The sequence below is a fragment of the Panthera leo genome, chromosome B3 (genome assembly GCF_018350215.1).
Source record: "Panthera leo isolate Ple1 chromosome B3, P.leo_Ple1_pat1.1, whole genome shotgun sequence".
Taxonomy (NCBI): Eukaryota; Metazoa; Chordata; class Mammalia; order Carnivora; family Felidae; genus Panthera; species Panthera leo.
The window spans coordinates 118,009,581-118,030,139 of NC_056684.1; the positions used below are offsets into that span (position 1 = coordinate 118,009,581).

Genomic DNA, 20,559 nt, shown 5'->3' on the forward strand with positions numbered 1-20,559 from the left:
TGGCCCCACCAGTTCAAAGGTCAATCACTGTGCACATTCAATACAATGTTAAGTCTGGTAACTATTCCTGCAAATGATGAAATGTTGCCAACATTTTACATAACACATAAGGTTTTGGTTATTTGTAATTATCTACAAATATTGCCAAAATATCTCCTTAAAAGCCACCTAAAAATGTAAACATTTATTCTGAATATAAATTGCATTTATAAGGAGAAAACAGATAAAACACATTCATAATACAATGATCATATAGGGCTCAAAGGGTATTTATAGTGGAACTATGTTTGGTCCTTATACGTAAAATATCCTTGTACTTGTGAGGCTCATAAGCAGTTGCCCAGTTTGTTCTACCACAGATGTGAAATTGATTAAATGTATGATTTTCCCTAGGTCTAACTTATTCAAATTTAATTTTAGTTCATGTGAATTTTATGATACCTTACATTGGTGCTTAAACTTTCCTTATTCAGTTTCCTAATATAGAAATAATGATCATTTGTTTTACTAACTCCTAGGAGATGATTATTGATGGCTTACTGTGTGTCAGGTACTGTTTTAAGTGCTTTGGTACATATTATATAATTTAATCTTTACAACTTTATCAGGTGGATAATATTACTATCACCATTTTACAGATAGAAAAACTGAGGTACAGAAAAAGTTAAGTCACTTTCCTAATGTCACACAAGTAGAAAAGCTTAGGGATTCATAACCAGGAATCTGTCTCGAGAGCCCAGACCCTCAATTACTATGTTACACTTCTTTTCACAATATTTAAAAGATACATAAAATTATCATGGACAGAAAAACTCACCATTAAAAAAATTATTAGTAACAGTTAAACAACAGTTAAGCAATATTAATGGCAATATAACTTATCATAGGTTGATACTTAACAGCTATTTCAAAGTTTCATGGCTACAATTAAGAGTTTTGAAGTTGGACAGACCTGGCTCTGAATCTTGGCTGTGCCCTTTACAGTAAGCTGTGTGACTTTGGACAAGTTTCGTAACTTCACCAAGCCTCAGTTTCCTCATCTGTAAAATGAGAATAATAAACATCTCACAAAATTGTTGTTGTAACATAATTACTGCTATGTTACAGTGATAGGGTAACTCCAAACAAAATACAGGTACACAAAATACAAAGAGGAGATTCTCAATTTACCCCAGAGAACAGGACTTTATTCTAATGATGTAAAATGACCACTCCAAGTTACCATAGAAACTATAAAATCCACACACTGGTGTAGAAGAAAAATCTCCTCTAATTCATAACAAATAATTCCCTTAATTACAAGTCAAATGCCTGAGAGGTAAAAGACTGAATCTGTGAAATATAAAATACTATATAGACACAAAGAAAGAGATGAACAGAACAGACACTGTTGTTTGCTGACAACTCATACAAATTCCATTCCGTACATATCCTTTCTAAGACTGGTAGTATTCAGGGGCACCTGGGTGGCTCAGTCCGTTGGGCGTCCGACTTCAGCTTAGGTCATGATCTCACAGCTTGTGAGCTGGAGCCCTGCACCAGGCTGTGCTCCTGTGCTGACAGCTCAGAGTCTGAGCCTGCTTTAGATTTTGTCTCCATCTCTCTCTGTCCCTCTCCCACTCATGCTCTGTCTCTCTCTCTCAAATATAAATAAACATTAAAAAAAAAAAAAAAAAAAAAGACTGATAGTATTCAAGGGGCCCAAAACGTGAATAGCTGTATCGACAAGGAGTGATTCCTAGCTATGGTAGGAAGAAATTTTTGTAAGAAAAAGACAAAGAAAGAGGCATGTCATCAAAGCAGGGTATTAGTATATTACTACTAAGGAATGATTATTTCATTTATAACTAGCATTTTATGGGTCAAACAAGTTTAATTGTCGCTATTGCTGCCTTTAGAATCTCACTAAAATAATTTTACAATAAACACATTTGTATTAATGTCTGCATTTACCAATAAATCATCTGTAACATTATCTATTTGTGATAAAGTTAGTTGTTTCTTTGAAGGGGGAAGTTTTAGTAATACAATATAAAAACCTGATTTTAAAGGAATGATAGGAATAATATTTTACAAAAGCCCTATAGGATAATTTTGTTAAACAGCTCATCAATAATATTATCAAGGTGAGTTTTTATGAATGTCACCAGTCTAATAGCAAGAATTATACTAAGTATTAAAATAACTTATTACATAAATAATTATTAAAATGATTGTTCATTGTAGCTCAAAGATTTATTTATTTTTTAATGTTTATGCATTTGAGAGAGAAAAAGAGAATGGGTGGAGGAGGGACAGAGAGAGACTGGGACAGAGGATCTGAAGCAAGCTCTGTGTTGACAGCAGAGAGTCTGATGTGGGTGGGGCTCAAACTCAGGAACTGTGAGCAATGACCTGAACTGAACTTGGACACTTCAATGACTGAGCCACCCAGGCGCCCCTAGCTCAAAGATTTAATACAGAACGTCCATTCCCTAATATATTCCCTTTTAACAAATAATTGCAAAAACATCAACAGACACATGAAAAGATGCTCATCATCAATAATCATCAGGGAAATGCAAATCAAAACTACAATGACAATTCACATCATCTTCATCAATGACTAAAACCAACAACACAAGAACAGGTGTTGGCAAGGATATAGAGAAAAAGGAACACTCATGCACTGCTGGTGGGAATGCAAACTGCTGTAGTCATTGGAAAACAGTAGGCAGGTTCCTCAAAAATTTTAAAGTAGAAGTACCCTATGATCCAGCAATTGCACTAGTAGGTACTTACCCAAAGAATACAAGAACACTAATTTAAAGGGATACATGTGCCCCTATGTTTATAGCAGCATTATTTTTAATAGCCAAGATATGGAAGCAGCCCAAGTGTCCATCAACTGATGAACAAAGAAGATGTGGTAAATATATACAGTGGAATATTAGCCATAAAAAATGAAATCTTGCCATTTGCAACAACATGGATGGAGCTAGAGAGTATTATGCTGAGTGAAATCAGAGAAAGACAAGCGCCATATGATTTCACTCATATGTGGAATTTAAGAATCAAAACAAATGAGCAAAGGGGAAGAGAGACAGAGACATAAACCAAGAAAAAGACTCTTAACTATAGAAAACAAACTGATGGTTAACAGAAGGGAGGTTGGGGGGTGGGGGATAGGTGAAATAGGTGATGGGGATTGAGGAGGAGTGCACTTGTGATGAGCACTGCATTTTGTATGGAATTGTACCACTAAATTGTACATCTGAAACTAATATTATTACACTGTATGTTAACTGGAATTTAAATTAAAACTTTAAAAAACTAAACAAAAAATAATTCCAAAAATAGCCTTCAAATTTTCTTAATAAATTTATAAAGGTTTTTGTCTGGAATATGGCAATCTGTTTTCACAAAGCACCCTTTTTAAAGAAAACTTATTAGTTAAATAGGAAATCCTTAGGAAATCCTTTAAAAACCTATTGTAAACATATCAAAGGAAATGAATATAGGAAAATAAGGTGCTTGAGGTAACTTGGCCATTACAGAACTCCAAACAAAAATTCAAGTCCTTCTGCTCTGTATCTTAACAATTTGTAATTTTTCAACTTGATAAGCATTTCCTTCACTACTTTACTTTCTCTAAGTGATGAGAATAATTTTTGTCCTTTTTGTGACTCTATTAATAACCAATAAAATCAAGTTGTTTAATCACAACTCACAAATATGAAAAATTGTGACTTAGGAATTTTTAGGTAGCTTTTTGTTTTATATAGCTTGCAAATACCACTGATTATTTACATTTCCCTCATTTGCTTTGTCATTCTTTCACACTTTTTTTTTCCTGAACCATGTGAGTGAGTCGCAGACACTGTACCATTTTAGCACTCAATGTTTCTTTTTTTATTATTAAATGTAATTTATTGTCAAATTGGTTTCCATACAACACCCAGTGCTCATCCCAACAGGTGCCCTCCTCAAGGCCTATCACCCACTTTCCCCTCTCCCCCACCCCCCCATCAACCCTCTGTTCTCAGTATTTAAGAGTCTCTTAATGGTTTGCCTCCCTCCTTCTCTGTAACTATTTTTTTCCCCTTTTCCCTCCCCCATGGTCTTCTGTTAGGTTTCTCAGGATCCACATATGAGCAGCACTCAATGTTTCTATGTATTTTCCCAGGAAGACAGATATGCACTTAGATAACCACAGTGTAGCAAATCAGAGCAGTATTGTATCAATGTTAAAATTTCTGTTACATAATTACACTCCATGTTCAAATGTTTCCAACTGCCTTAAAAATGTCCTTTAAAGCTACTGATTTCCCCAGTCCAAAATGCAATTCAGGACTGTGCATTACATTTAGTGGTAATGTCTCTATAGAAACTTACCATCTGAACAGTTCCTTAGTCTGTCTTTTAAAACTAATATTTTAAAAGAATATAGACTAGTTATCTTGCAGAATGTCCCTCAATCATGTTTGTCTGATGGTCTCTCATGTTTAAATTCAGGGTATGCATTTTTTACAGGAATGTCACAAAGTAATGTTGGGTCCTTCACGCACATATCAAAAACTCCAAGAGGCTAGTGGGTTCTATTATCAGTGATACTAACTTTGATCATTTGGTAAAAGAGTCTCCTGCCAAGTTTCTCTACTGTAAAGTTACTAATTTTCTCTTTGTAATAAGTTAATATTTTGTAAGGAACTATCTTGAGGCTATGTAAATATCACGTTCCTTACCAAACTTTCACCTAATAGTTTTGGTACTTGTAAATTATTCTTGCGTGAAAGTACTATTTAAATTGTTCTGAAATAGTCATTTTTTTTTCTTTTTTTAATGTTTATTTATTTTTGAGAGAGAGAGAGAAAGAGAAAGAGCATGAACAGGAAAAGGGTAGAGAGAGAGACAGAGACACAGAATCCAAAGCAGGATCCAGGCTGTGAGCTGTCAGCACAGAGCCCAACGTGGGGCTCAAACTCACAAACTGTGAGATCATTACCTGAGCTGAAGTCGGACACTTAACTAAGCCACCCAGGTGCCCCTAATCTTTCTCAGTTGTGCTAAGTCGTATCACTCACATCTTAAACTCAGTCTGAATCTAAGTACAAAACTGCATAATAATAACAGGTATCATTTAATCAGATCTTACTATGTGTAAGCTAGTTCCTACCCTTCCCCTATGATCATCTGTTAAGTTTCTCAAATTCCACATGTGAGTGAAATCATGTGATATGTCTTTCTCTGACTGACTTATTTGCTTGGCATAATACACTCTAGTTCCATCCACATTGTTGGAAATGGCAAGATATCATTCTTTTTCATTGCCAAGTAGTATTCCATTGTGTGTATATATACCACATCTTCTTGATCCATTCATCACTTCATGGACATTTGGGCTCTTTCCATAATTTAGCTATTATTGATAGCACTGCTATAAACATTGGGGTGCATGTGCCCCTTCAAATCAACACTCCTGTATCCTTTGAATAAATTCCTAGTAGTGTCATAGCTGGGTTGTAGGGTAATTCTATTTTTAATTTTTTGAGGAACCTCCACACTGTTTTCCAGAGTGGCTGCATCAGTTTGCATTCCCACCAACAGTACAAGAGGGTTCCCCTTTATCCACTTCCTCACCAACATGTGTTGTTGCCTGAGTTGTTAATTTTAGCCACTCTGACCAGTGTGAGGTGGTATCTCACTGTGGTTTTGATCTGTATTTACCTAATGGTGAGTGATTTTGAGCAGACTTTCATGTGTCTGTTTGCCACCTGGATGTCTTCTTTGGAAAAGTGTCTACGGGCACCTGGGTAGCTCAGTCAGTTAAGTGTCTGACTTCGGTTCAAGTAATGATCTCACAGTTCATGGGTTCAAATCCCACATCAGGTTCTGTGCTGACAGCTCAGAGCCTGGAGCATGCTTCAGATTCTGGGTCTCCCTCTCTCTCTGCCCCTCCCCCACTTGTACTCGGTCTCTCTCAAAAAAAAAAAAAAAAAAAAACTGAATAAGGGGCACCTGGGTGGCTCAGTTGTTTAAGCATCTGACTTCGGCTCAGGTCATGATCTCCTGGTTTGTGAATTCGAGCCCCTCAGTGGGCTCTATGCTGACAGCTCAGAGCCTGGAGCCCGCTTAAGATTCTGTATCTCCCCCTCTCTGCCCCTCCCCTGCTCATGCTCTCTCAATAATAAATAAATGTAAAAATATATATATTTTAAAAATGAACACATACTAAAAAAATTAAAAAAGGAAAAGTCTATTCATGTCTTCTGCTCATTTCTTCACTGGATTATTTGTCTTTTGAGTATTGAGTTTGGTAAATTCTTTATAGATTTTTGATACTAACCCTTTATCCGATATGCCATTGCAAATATCTTCTCCCATTCTTTAGGCTGCCTTTTAGTTTTGTTGTTTCCTTTGCTGTGCAGAAGCTTTTTATTGTGATCAGGTCCCAAAAGTTCATTTTTGCTTTTATTTTCCTTGCCTTTGGAGAGAGACATGTCAAGTAAGAACCTGCTGTGGCCAAGGTCAAAGGGGTTGCTGCCTGTTTTCTCATGTAGGAATTTGATGGTTTCCTGTCTCACATTTAGGTCTTTTATTCATTTTGAATTTATTTTTGTGTATGGTGTAAGAAAGTGGTCCAGTTTCATTCTTCTACATGTTGCTGACCAGTTCTTCTAACACCATTCGCTAAAGAGAGTGTCTTTTCTCCATTGGATACTCTTTCTTGCTTTGTGGAAGATTGGTTGGCCATATACTTGTGGGTCCATTTGTGGGTGCCATTGATCTATGTATCTGTTTTTGTGTCAATACCACACTGTCTTGACGATTACAACTTTCTAATTAATACAGGCTAGAGTCCAGGATTGTGATGCCTCCAGCTTTGTTTTTTTTCCCCCAACATTACTTTGGTTATTTGGGGTCTTTGGTGGTTCCATTCAAATTTTAGGATTGTTTGTTCTAGCTCTGTGAAGAATGCTGGTGTTATTTTGATTGGGACTGAATTGAATGTGAGGATTGCTCTGGGTAGTATTGACATTTTAACAATATCTGTTCTCCCAATCCATGAGCATGGAATGTTTTTTTCCATGTCTTTGTGTCTTCTTCAATTTCTTTGATAAGCTTTCTATACTTTTCAGAGATCTTCTACCTCTTTGGTTAGGTTTATTCCTAGGCATTTTACGTTTTTTGATGCAATTGTAAATGGGATCGATTCTGTGATCTCTCTTTCTGTTGCTTCATTATTGGTATATAGAAATGTGACCGATTTCTGTACATTGGTTTTATATCCTGAGACTTTGCTGAATTCCTGCATCAGCTCTGGCAGTTTTTTGGTGGAGTCTTTGGATTTTCCATGTAGAGTATCATGTCATTTGCAAAAAGTGAAAGTTTGACTTCTTCTTTGCCAATGTGTATGCCTTTTATTTTGTTCTGTTGTCTGACTGCTAATGCGAGGACTTCTAACACTATGTTAAACAACAGTGGTGAGAGCGGACATCCCTGTCATGTTCCTGATCTGAGGGGGAAAGCTCTCAGTTTTTCCCCATTGAGGATGATACTAGATGTAGGCCTTTCATATATGGTTTTTATGATGTTAAAGTATGTTCCTTCTATCCTGACTTTCTTAAGGGTTTTTTTATTAAGGAAGGATGCTGTATTTTGTCAAATGCTTTTTCTCCATCTATTGACAGGATCATATGGTTCTTATCCTTTCTTCTATTAATGTGACGTATCACGTTGACTGATTTGCAAATATTGAACCAGCCCTGCAGTCCAGGAATGAATCCCACTTGATCATGGTGAGTAATTCTTTTTATATACTGTTGAATTTGATTTGCTAGTACCTTGTCGAGAATTTCTGCATCCAGGTTCATCAGAGATACTGGCCTCTAATTCTCCTTTTTAGTAGAGTCTTTGTCTGGTTTGGGAATCAAGGTAAGGTTGGCTTCAAGCTTTTCTTCTGTTTCTGTTTTTTTGGAAGAGTTTGAGGAAAATAGGCATTAACTCTGCTCTGCTATAAATGTCTGGTAGAATTCCTCTGGGAAGCCATTTGGTCCAGGACTATTATTTGTTAGAAGATTTTTGATAACTGATTCAATTTCTTTGCTGGTTATGGGTCTGTTCTATTTCTTCCTGTTTGAGTTTTGGTAGTGTGTGAGTGTCTAGGAATTGGTCCATCTCTTCCAGATTGTCCAGTTGGTTGACATATAATTTTTGAGAGTACTCTCTAATGATCTGTTTTTCTGTGGTGTTGGTTGTGATCTCTCCTCTTTCACTCATGACTTTACTCCGGTCCTATTTGGTACCATTTGGGTCCTCTCTCTTTTCTTTTTGAGACATATGGCCAGGGGTTTATCAATTTTGTTTATTCTTTCAAAAAACCAGCTCTTAGATTCATTGCTCTGTTCGACTGTTTTTTTGGATTTTATATTGCTTATTTCTGCTCTAATCTTTATTATTTCTCCTCTTCTGCTAGCTTTGGGCTTTTTCTGCTGCTGCCTTTCTAGCTACTTTAGGTGTAAGGTTAGGTTGTATATGGGACCTTTCTTGCTTCTTGAGATAGCCCTGAATTGCAGTGTATTTTCACCTTGGGACTGCCTTTGCTGCATCCCAAAGGATTTAGACTATCTTGTTTTCATTTTCATTTGCTTCCATATATTTTTTTTTAGTTGTTCTGTAATTTCCTGGTTGACCCATTCATTCTTTAGGTGGATATTCCTTAACCTCCATGCATTTGGGGACTTTCCAGGGTTTTTCTTGTGATTGATTTCAAGTTTCACAGCATTGTGATCTCAAAATATGCATGGTATGATCTCAATCTTATTATACTTATTGAGGGCTATTTTGTGACCCAGTATGTGATCTACTTCGGAGAATGTTCTATGTGCACTCGAGAAGAATGTATATTCTGCTGCTTTAAGATGAGAAGTTCTAAATATATCTGTTAAGTCCATCTAATCCAATGTGTCATTCAGAGCCATAGTTTCCTTACTGATTTTCTGCCTAGATGATCTGTCCATTGCTATAAGTGGAGTATTAAATTTCCCTACAATTACAGTATTATTATCTATACAGGTGTTTATGTTTGTGACTAACTGATTTATATATTTGGGTACTTTCATATTGGGGGCATAAACATTTACAACTGTTAGCTCTTCTTGATGAATAGACCCCGTAATAATGATATAATGCCCTTCATCTCTTGTTACGGTCTTTGTTTTAAAATCTAGTTTGTCTGATAGAAGTATGGCTACTCCAGCTTTCTTTGGCCGTCCAATAGCATGATAGATGGTTTTCTATCCCCTCACTTTCAATCTGCAGGTGTCCTTAGGTCTGAAATGAGTCTCTTGTAGACAGCACATAGATGGATCTTGGGTTTTTATCCATTTTGATACCCTATGTCTTTTGATTGGGGCATTTAGTCCATTTATATTCAGAGTGATTACTGAAAGATATGGATTTAGTGCCATTGTGTTAGCTGTAGGTCTCATGTTTGTGGTGATGTCTCTGGTCCTTTGTAGTCATTGCTGCTTTCCATTATCAGTATACCCTTTAGGATTCCTGCAGGACTGGTTTAGTGGGCATGAACTCCTTTAGTTTTTGTTTGTCTGGGAAAGCCTTGATTTCTCTTTCTATTCTGAATGACAGCCTTGCTGGATAAAGGATTCTTGGCTGCATATTTTTCTTATTCAACACAGTGAATATTTCCTGCCACTCCCTTCTGGCCTGCCAAGTTTCAGTGGACAGTTTGCTACTACCCTTATGTGTCTACCCTTGTTGGTTAAGGCCCGTTTGTCACTAGCTGCTTTCAGCTCTCTTTATCTTTGTATTTTGCCAGTTTCACTATATGTCATGGTGTTGACCTGTTTTTGATATTGAAGGGAGTTCTCTGTGCCTCGTGGACTTGGATGTCTGTTTCCTTCCTCAGATTAGGGGAGTTCTCAGCTATAATCTGTTCAAATAAACCTTGTTCCCCTTTCTCTCCCTCTTCTTCTGGAACTCCTATATATGGGTATTATTTTCGTTTCATGGAATCACCAGCTCTCTAATTATCCCCTCATGATCCAGTAATTTTCATTCCATTTTTCAGCTTCATCATTTTCCATAATTTTATCTTCTATTTCACCTATTCTCTCCTCTGCATCCTCCATCCTCGCTGTCCTCGTATCTAGTTTATTTTGCATCTTATTTGTAGCATTAAAAAAATTTTTTTTAACGTTTATTTATTTTTGAGAGACAGAGTGTGAGTGGGGGAGGAGCAGAGAGAGAGGGAGACATAATATCCAAAGCAGGCTCCAGGCTCTGAGCTGTCAGCACAGAGCCCGACGTGGGTCTCGAACTCACCAACAGTGAGATCATGACCTGAGCCGAAGTTGGACGCTTACCGATTGGGCCACCCAGGCGCCCCTGTAGCATTTCTTAATTCACCATACTTCGTAGGTCTTTGATCTCTGCAGCAAGATTCTCTGCTGTCTTCTACGTTTTCGAGCCCAGCTATTAGTCTTATGACTGGTATTCTAAATTCTTAGTCAGATATGTTGTTTATATCTGTTTTGAGCAATTCTCTGTCATTTCTTCCTGGATTTTCTTTTGAGGAGAATTCTTCTGTTTCATGATTTTGGCTAGGTTTCTGTCCTTTATGTGTTTTAATAGCTTGTAATGTGTCCTGCACCTGTGAGTACTACTATATTAAAAAGGGATCATACACTGTCCAGGGCCTGGCACTTCAGGAAGTGTTTTTGGAGTGTGTTGCCTGCATTCTGTTGTTGCACATTTGGCTGCTCTATCCCACTGTTCAGTCCTCTGCAAAGCTCCTCCTTGCCTGTCATGGTAGAGTGTCTGGACCTTCCATCAGGTGTGCTTTGATTTGTTAGTTGAGATCCTGCCGAGCTGTCTCCTCTACCTGTGGAGATCCTTCTGCCACTCTGCAGATTAATTTCCTGGGTGTTCCAAGTGATCTGACCTCAATATAGCTGTGTTTGACGGTGAGAGAAATCCTGGTCACCCTATTTCTCCATCATCTTAACTCCTCTCCACACTTTCTCTCTACACTGGGCACCCCACTCTTCTGCACTCCAGCAGCAGCAGTGACAGGGGTGGGGTTTCTGGGAGTGGAAAATCTCACTAGGTTATATTTGAGCAGACAGATCTGAAGATACTGAGTAGTAAGAGGGAAAACCCAAGTACACAGGTGAGAGAGAGCATTCTGGGTCAAAGGAACACCAAGTGCCCAATTCCTGAGGCAGAACTATGCCCAGTGTGTTTGAGGAATAGAAAGGAGATAATGTAGCTATATAGCTTTCTTAGTAAAGGGAGAATGGGAAACGAGGTCAGAAAGGAAGCCAAGTTCTTCATATGGTTTCACAGGATACTATGAGGGGAGAAATTAGGAGTTTGGTTGTTAAGCCCAATAAAATGTAAAAGTTTATGAATAAGATAGCTATATGTCAAATTAACTTTTGAAAATGGCTAGCTCCAAGTCTATCACACGTAATATTCATCATTAAACAGTCCTAATTACTCCAAGTCTGGAAGCAGTATCTCCTTCCTCTGAATCACTGCTTTTCCAAAAACTTCTTGTAGCATTTACTACATTTTACATATTATAACTATTGGTGTAGATCATGTCCTATAGAATTTAAGCACCTTGAGAGTAGAATTCATAGTTTATAGTTGTTTAATAGTAATAAAGGGCCACTGTTGGGATGCCTGGGTGGCTTAGTTAAGCATCCAACTCTTGATTTCAGCTCAAGTCATGATCCCAGGGTTGTGGGATCAAGCCCCATGTTGGACTCTGCTCTGAGCATGGAGCCTGCTTAAGATTCTCTCTCTCCCGCTGGCCCCCTTCCCTGCTTGCACTCTCTAACAAAGGAAAGAAAGAAAGAAAGAAAGAAAGAAAGAAAGAAAGAAAGAAAGAAAGAAAGAAAGAAAGAAAGAAAGAAAGAAAGAAGAAAAAAGAAAAGAAAAAGAAAAAGAAAAAGAAAAAGAAAAAAAAAAAAGAAAGAAAGAAAAAGAAAAAGGGCCACCACTTACTGAGGATATTTATCAGTCAGCTCATTTAATCCTATTATCACTTCCATTAGTATTTAGCACATCAGGAAATTGAGGTTTAGAGATATTAAATATCTGATGCAAAACTACATAGATAATTAGTAGGGTAACATTTTAACTCAGGTTTGTCTGACTCTAGAGCCAATGTTCCATGTTGTCTTTAATCAACTTCAGCATCTAATTTAGAACCTTGTTTTCAAAAGGCACCTAATATATTTGTACCAAATAAATAACTAAAATAAATAATTCTGTTTAGGGACAGAAGATGAATTAGAGTCAGACCAATGATCAGATCAGAATTGGAAAAAGCAGGGAAAAAAAGATAAAATCCTTAATAAGGCTTGTAAAAAGTTTGGCATAACTTTGGGCTTGCCCATTGGTCCAACTACACCTGTCCTTTGATATCTTAAACCCGCCATGCTTCCTTTCACCATAAGGTCTCTCTAATTGATAGTTTTAACAATTGCTTACTTTTCCCTAAGTTAATTCTACTCATTCTTTTTTTAATTTTTATTATTTTTGAGAGAGAGAGAGAGAGAGAGAGAGAGAATGAATATGAGCCAGAGACGGGCAGAGAGAGAGAGGGAGACACAGGATCTGAAGCAGGCTCCAGGCTCTGAGCTGTCAACACAGATCCTCATGCAGGGCCTGAGCTCACGAACCAGGAGATCATGACCTGAGCTGAAGTTGAGACACTTAACCAACCGAGCCACCCAGCTGCCCCCAATTCTACTCATTCTTCAGAGCTCTGTTCAGATATCACTTCCTCAAAGTAACTGTCCTTGACCACTGCCTCTCTCACCTGAACTAAATCTCTATAATAAGCAAGTAACATCCTGCTTCTCTTTTACACTTTATCACAATATAAATAAATGTGTACTTAATACGTCTCTTCTCTGCAAGAATAAAAACAGCATGAGGGCAGGATCCTCATCTGTCAAGTTCACTGCAAATGATTAGTAAATGCTTAAAATTGTTTATAATATTGCTTTATTATTATAAGTTATTATTTAGGAAATGATTTAATAAGAGGCACCTCTTACAAATTATTATAGAGTAGACTGTGTCTGATCAATTCTCCTGGCAACAAAATCTATAAAAACAGGATTTAAAAACAAAAAAATATACACAGAAAGCAGATTAGATATGAGAAGCCAAAATACCAAAGGAAAAGAAAAGGCAGAGCTAAGTCTGACATTCACTACTTTTTCCTCCTGAGGCAACTAGCTGCATACTAGACCTTTTGGCCGTCTCACAGGACTGCAGAGACAGAAATTAGAGCTCAGGGCTTATCAAGACAGGTAGGATTTGAGGGGCTGAGATTCCACATAAAAGGCAACCACAGAAAAATGAATCTGGAAATTCTGTACCGCATTTGCCCTTAGGGTATTTACTGAATCCTAACCTGTGCATGGAGCAAGAGGGCTGGGGGGGGGGGGGGGGGGTGGCTATTTTAAAGCCAAAAAGGTAAGTAGAACTTCTGGTAGGTTCACAGTGCTGGGAAAAGAAAAATTACAGTTCAGGGCCTGCCAAGAAGGACAGCCTCTGGCAAATACCCCAGGATTCCATTTGATACCTCTGAAGGACAACACTCTTCAGAGTAAGGGAAAACTGGATTTAAACCAGCTCTTAAGAAGTCTAAAACAAAGCCTCAAGTCATCTCAAGCCTGTATTGGATCAAGGTCATTTGCTCCTACTTTTAAATATCACTACAAGAAAATTAAATCCTTTCTAGAGAACAGTATCATCATTAAAACCCTCTATAATTTTTTATACACAATATCTGACATTCATTTTAAAAATTACCAGAAATGCTAGGAGACAAGACCAAATGACTGAAAGACAAGAGAAAAAGCAGGCAATAAAAAAAAGACCAAATGGTGATCCAAATATCTTAAATCACCAGACACCAATTTTAAAAGAACTGTGATTAATATGTTCAGGAAAATAGATGAGAATTTCACCAGAGACTTGGAATCTATACAAATAAAAAATCATAAAACTGAAATTCTGAAACTAAAAAATAAATATAAAATTAATTTAAAAAACATGCTTATAACAGATTTGACACTAAATAAATTAGAAAACAGATCAATAGAAAATATCCACATGAAGGACAAAAAAAAAAAAAAAGATGGAAAAACAAGAAAAGCACATGAGAGGCATATAGGCTACAGAGAAAGATAGAACATACAGTTCTGCAGAATCCCAGAAGTAGTGAATGTGACTGGGGCAGAAACAATATCTTAAAAATATTCCAAACCTGACAAAACACACAAAAGCTACAGATTCAAAGGGGTCTATGGAATCCAAGCAACTTAAATACAAAGAAACCCACCTGGAAGAATTATTTAAAACTGAAGAAGGGCACCTGTGTGGATCAGTTGGTTAAGCATCCAACTTTTGATTTAGGCTGAGGTCATGATTTCATGGTTTGTGAGATCAAGCCCTGCGTTGGGCTCTGTGCTGACAGCATGGAGCCTGCTTGGGATTCTCTCTCTCCTTGTCTCTCTGCTTCTATTTTTCCCTCAAAAATATATAAATAAACTTTTAAAAATGATAAATTAAAAAAAAAAAAAACTAATGGAAACCAAAGACACTGCTTCCCTAACAACAACAAAAAGTGGAATCAGAAGACAATAGGATATATTTAAAATACTGAAAGAAAATAACTGCCAAGCTGGAATTCTGTGCCCAATAAAAATACCCTTCAAAAAGCCTCCAAATTTATCCTATGAAGCCAGCATTACTCTGATACCAAAACCAGATAGACACTACAGAAAAAGAGAACTACAGACCAATATCTCTAATGCACATAGATGCAGTAATCTTCAACAAAATATTAGCAAACCGAATCCAACAATACATTAAAAAAAATCTTTCACCACAATCACACAATCGAGTGGGATTTGTTCCCGGGATGCAAGGGTGGTTCAGTATTCACAACTCAATCAACGTGATGCATCACATCAACAAGAGAAAGGAGAAAAACCATGATCATTTCAGTAGATGCAGAGAAATCATTTTACGAAGCACCACATCCATTCATGATAAAGACCCTCAACAAAGCAGGTTTAGAAGGAACATACCTCAGCATAAAAAAGGCCATGTAAGGAAAAACCCAGAGCTAACATCATACTCAACAGTGAAAAACTGAGAGCCTTTCCCCTAAGATCAGGAACAAGACCAGGATATCCACTCTCACCACTTTTATTCAACATAGCCCTGGAAGTCCTAGTCAGAGCAATGAGACAAGAAGAAGAAATAAAAGGTAAGGAAGATTGGTAAGGAAGAAGTAAAAAATTTCACTATTTGCAGATGACATGATTCTACATAAAGAAAGCCCCAACGATTCCACCAAAAAGCTACTAGAACTGATAAATTAATTCAGTAAGGTCATGGGATACAAAATCAGTATACAGAAATCCTTTGCATTTCTAGACACTAATAATGCAGTAGCAGAAAGAGAGACTGAGAAAACAATCCCATTTACAACTGCACCAAAAATAATAAAATACCTAGGAATAAACTTAACCAAAGAGGTGAAAGACCTGTACTCTGAAAAACCGATGAAAGAAATGAAGACGACACAAAGAAATGGAAAGACATTCCATGCTCATGGACTGGAAGAACAAATATTGTCAAAATGGCCATACTGCCCAAAGCAACCTACAGATTTAATGCAATTCCTATCAAAATAACCAACAGCATTTTTCACAGAACTAGAACAAATAATCCTAAAACTTGTATGGAACCACAAAAGACCCCAAATTGCCAAAGCAGTCTTGAAAAGGAAGAACAAAACTGGAGGTATCACTAACGGAGATTTCAAGACCTACTACAAAGCTGTAGTAGTCAAAACAATATGGTACTGGCACAAAAACAGACACATAGATCGATGGAACAGAGCAGAGAGCCCAGAAGTAAACCCGCAATTATATGGTCAATTAATCTCTGACAAAGGAGGCAAGAATGTACAATGGCAAAGAGACAGTCTCTTCAACCTATGGCATTGGGAAAACTGGGCAGCTACATGGAAAAGAATGAAACTAGACCACTTTCTCTAAATGTCTGGACAGACATTTCTCTAAAGAAGATATACCGATGGCCAACACACACATGAAAAGATGTTCAACATCACTAGCCATCAGGGAAATGCAAGTCAAAATCACAATGAGATATCACCTCACACCTGTCAGAATGGCTAAAACCAACAACACAAGAAACAAGTGTTGGTGAGGATGTGGAGAAAAAGCAACCCCTGTGCTCTGCTGCTGCTGGAATGCTGTGGTGCAGCTGCCGTGGAAAACAGCATGGAGGTTCCTCAGAAAGTTAAAAATAGAATTACCTTATGATCCAGTAGTTCCATTACTAGGTATTTACCCAGAGAATATAAAAACACTAATCCCAAGGGAGACATGCACCCCAGTGTTTACTGCAGCATTATTTATAATAGCCAAATTATGGAAGCAGCCCACATTATGGAAGTGTCCACTGATAGATGCATGCGTAAAGAAGATGTAGTGTTTTACACAGTGGAATATTACTCAGCCAGAACAACAAGTGAAATCTTGCCATTTGCAACAACATGGATGGATCTAGAGTATAATGCTGGTGGAACAAGTCAGTCAGAGAAAAACAAATACCATGTGATCTCACTCATATGTAGAATTTAAGAAATGAAGGAAACATAGGAATGCAAACTGGTACAGCCACTCTGGAAAACAGTATGGAGGTTCCTCAAAAAATTAAAAATAGAACTACCCTACAACCCAGCAATTGCACTACTAGGTATTTATCCAAGGGATACAGGTACACTGTTTCGAAGGGGCACATGCACCCCAATGTTTATAGCAGCACTATCAACAATAGCCAAAGTATGGAAAGAGTCCAAAATGTCCAATGCTGGATGATGGATAAAGAAGATGTGAGATAGATAGATAGATAGATATAGATATAGATATAGATATAGATATTATACACACACACACACATACATATATATATACACATATACATACATATATATGTATATATATATGTATATACACATATACATACATATATATGTATATATATGTGTATATACATATATACATACATATATATATATATATATGTATATATATATGATGCAGTATTACTCCATATATATATAATGGAGTATTACTCAGCAATAAAAAAGAACGAAATCTTGCCATTTGCAACTATGTGGATGGAACCAAAGGGTATTTTGCTAAGCAAAATTAGAGAAAGACAAATACCATATGACTTCACTCATATGAGGACTTTAAGATACAAAACAGATGAAAATAAGGGAAGGGATTCAAAAATAATATAAAAACAGGGATGGGGACAAAACATAAGAGACTCTTAAATATGGAGAACAAACAGAAGGTTACTGGAGGGGTTGTGAGAGGGGAGATGGGCTAAATGGCTAAGGGGCATTAAGGAATCTACTCCTGAAATCACTGTTGCACTATATGCTACAAACTTGGATGTAAATTAAAAAACTTAAAAAACTTAAAAGGTTAAAAATTTTTAAAAAGGCAATCAAATGAAGAAAACTTAAAAAAAAAAAATGACCATTTTGCCAGTTAATAATAATGTTATTTTCTGATGTGTGTGGTTTTATGAGCCTTTTTAAAACCTGTAATGATTTCTCATTCTGAATATTCACTTTATTAAGAGAAAATATGTAATAAACACCATGAGAAAACCAAAAAAAACAAACAAAAAAAAAAATGAAGGAAAGAAAAGAGATTAAAGAAAACAGACTCTTAACTACAGAGAACAAAAGAATGGTTACCAGAGGGGAGGTGGGTGGGGGGATGGATGAAATAGAAGGAGATTAAGAGTACACTTACCATGATAAGCACTGAATGATGTATAGAATTGCTCAATCACTATATTGTACACCTGAAACTAATATAACACTGTATGTGAACTATATTAGAATATTTTTTAAAATATGCTTAAGCATAAAAATATTAGGATAAATTCTCTGAGGAAAGGAGAATGAAAATACGAGTTTAGGGAAAAAATGGGAAGAAATAAAATTTCTCATTATTAAAGAAGAAGAATCCTTCAAATATAAAGACAAAATAAAAAATGCTTTCAGGGAAGAACAGAACATTCACTACCAGTAGACCCACAGTAAAAGAAAGGAAGTATCTATGAAGAAAGGTAGTAATCTCAGATGGAAGCATGGTAACATAGGAAAAAAGAAAAAGGAAGTATGTGAGTAAAATTAAATAATTACAGATTTAAAACAACAAAATAAAAACAAAGCAAAAACAAGCAACCAAGAGGAAAATGATAAATGTAATGAAAGGGTAACAATGTCCTTGTGTTGTCCAGAAAATAATAGCAGGAAATTTTCGCAAAAATGGCCATAGGGGTGCCTGGGTGGCTCAGTAAGTTGAGCATTTGACTCTTGATTTCAGCTCAGGCCATGATCTCCCAGTTCGTGGGATCTTCGCTGATGGCATGGAGCCTGCTTGAGATTCTCTCTTTCCCTCTCTCTCTCTCTCTTTCTCTGTCCCTCCCCCACTTGTGTATGCTCACATGCATGCACACTCTCTCAAATAAATTTTTTTTAAATGGCAACAATTTCTTCATTCCTTATGTACACTCCTTTATACTGTGACTTAGCTACCTTCCTATCAAGAGGTGAAATCTATTTCTTTACCTCTTTAATTTGCATTTTGTCCATGTGACCTGCTTTGGCCAATGGGGGTTAGAAAACATGATACAACAGATCTTTCCAACAGAAGTTTCTTCAGTGATGAAAATGTTCTACATCTGTGTTACCCAATATAGTAGCCACTAGCCACATCCGGCTAGTAAGCACTTAAAATGTGGGTAGTTTGACAGAAGAACTAGAGTTTTTATTTTATTCAGAATAGTTTTAATTTATTAAAATTTACATAGCCACATACAGCTAGTGGCTTCTGTACTGGACAGCACATCTCTAAAATTTAGATGCTAGAGATACTGAGAGTAGTGAAAATTAGATTGGATAACACTGGAAAAGCTGAGTTTGATAACGTTAAGGCCCATAGTCACTTGCTACAAATAAATATTCCAAACATTCTTTTTTTTTTTGTCTCAGTACCCATAAACTCACACTGATAAAACAATAAACTGAAAAAAAAAATAACTTTACCATATCCTGCAAAAAAACAATTATTCATCAAATGTTGGCAGACAACTTTACCTAGAGGGCTTTCCTAAATTATTAGCATAAAATCCCTAGGAATTTCCTATTTTTTTTACAGTTTTTTTTTAAGTTTAAAGTTTTTAAGTTTTAGAGGCCTTCAAATTCTACCAGATGAATAGCTTTTAATTAAGTAACTTCAGGTAATTATTCATTTACTACATTACTTACTTCCCTGCAGCAGTTCACTATCTTTTCTTATCCTCTTCTCTACCCCCACCCCATTCACCCTAAGAGAAGGAAGAAGTTGATCCAATGCTGGTACAATTCCACAGATTTTTTTTTTCAACTTGTCAGCATTAAGTAGGTCAGTTTTCTGCTCTACTGGGTGTTTTGGCAATAGGTTTTCTTACTAGAATACCATGGCTACTCTGCCTGGTAAGCACATACCACAAAGGAAAAAAGATTCTGAGTAACTCCTAAAGAGTGAACAGGCTGCAGGATCTCTAGAAGAAAATCCCTGAGTCCTAACTGAATACCATCAGGAAGTTCTGACAGAAAAACAAAAAACAAAAACAAAAAAACAGGAAAAAAAACTCCAAACTTTTTCCTATATTGTACAATCTAAAGGTTTTAAGGGTCCTTAGTATCTAGCAACCACAAAGATTTCATTGATACTCTAATATGTACCCAGCCTAATCCTAACCAGTGAGATTATAAATCAAAGGGAATAAAGGACACCTAATCTATCAGATGCTTTAAGAATTCCAATAGAAGAAACCTTATCATTAAAACTAAAATTCTAGAAAACATCTCCGTGGTAAGATATAACTTCCTTGTAAAGAAATTTTTTTTTAATCAGAAATGAAACTTTTAGGGGCACCAGGGTGGCTCAGTCAGTTAAGTGTCTGACTTTGGCTCAGGTCACGATCTCACAGTTCATGAGTTAGAGCCTGGGCTCTGTGCTGACAGCTCAGAGCCTGGAGCCTGCTTTGGATTCTGTGTCTCCCTCTCTCTCTGCTCCTCCCCTGCTCGTGCTCTCTCTCAAAAATAAACATTTAAAAAATTATTAAAAAAAGAAATGAAAACTTTAATGACTGTAGTACAGCAGAAAGCAAATTTGGTAGAAGTTTATTAGAATAAATGATTTATACATAATTTATTACTTCTTTTAAAAATCAGTATTGCCTCTCTGTTGTGGGTCTGAGTACTCAGTTTCACATTTTTAATCATTTGTAAATCAAGTATTAAAGAAGAAACTTGACAGGTACATATTTACCAGTTTACTTCATACTAGATCCAAAGTTCTTCAGGGGCAAGATTAATATCCCCTATTAAGAATAGGGTTTCAAATGGAAAAAAAAAAAAAA

The 20,559-nt window shown here is 36.6% G+C and overlaps 1 protein-coding gene across 9 annotated transcripts in view; it reads right to left on the reverse strand.

Moving 5' to 3' along the window:
- Nucleotides 1–20,559, reverse strand: part of NUMB (NUMB endocytic adaptor protein) — a 201,087-nt gene that overhangs the window by 115,373 nt on the left and 65,155 nt on the right. For all 9 annotated transcript variants that reach the window (XM_042943711.1, XM_042943715.1, XM_042943713.1 and 6 more), the window contains exon 3: nucleotides 953–1,040. The gene's annotated coding sequence lies outside the window, so the exon portion shown is untranslated. The remainder of the gene's footprint in view (nucleotides 1–952; nucleotides 1,041–20,559) is intronic.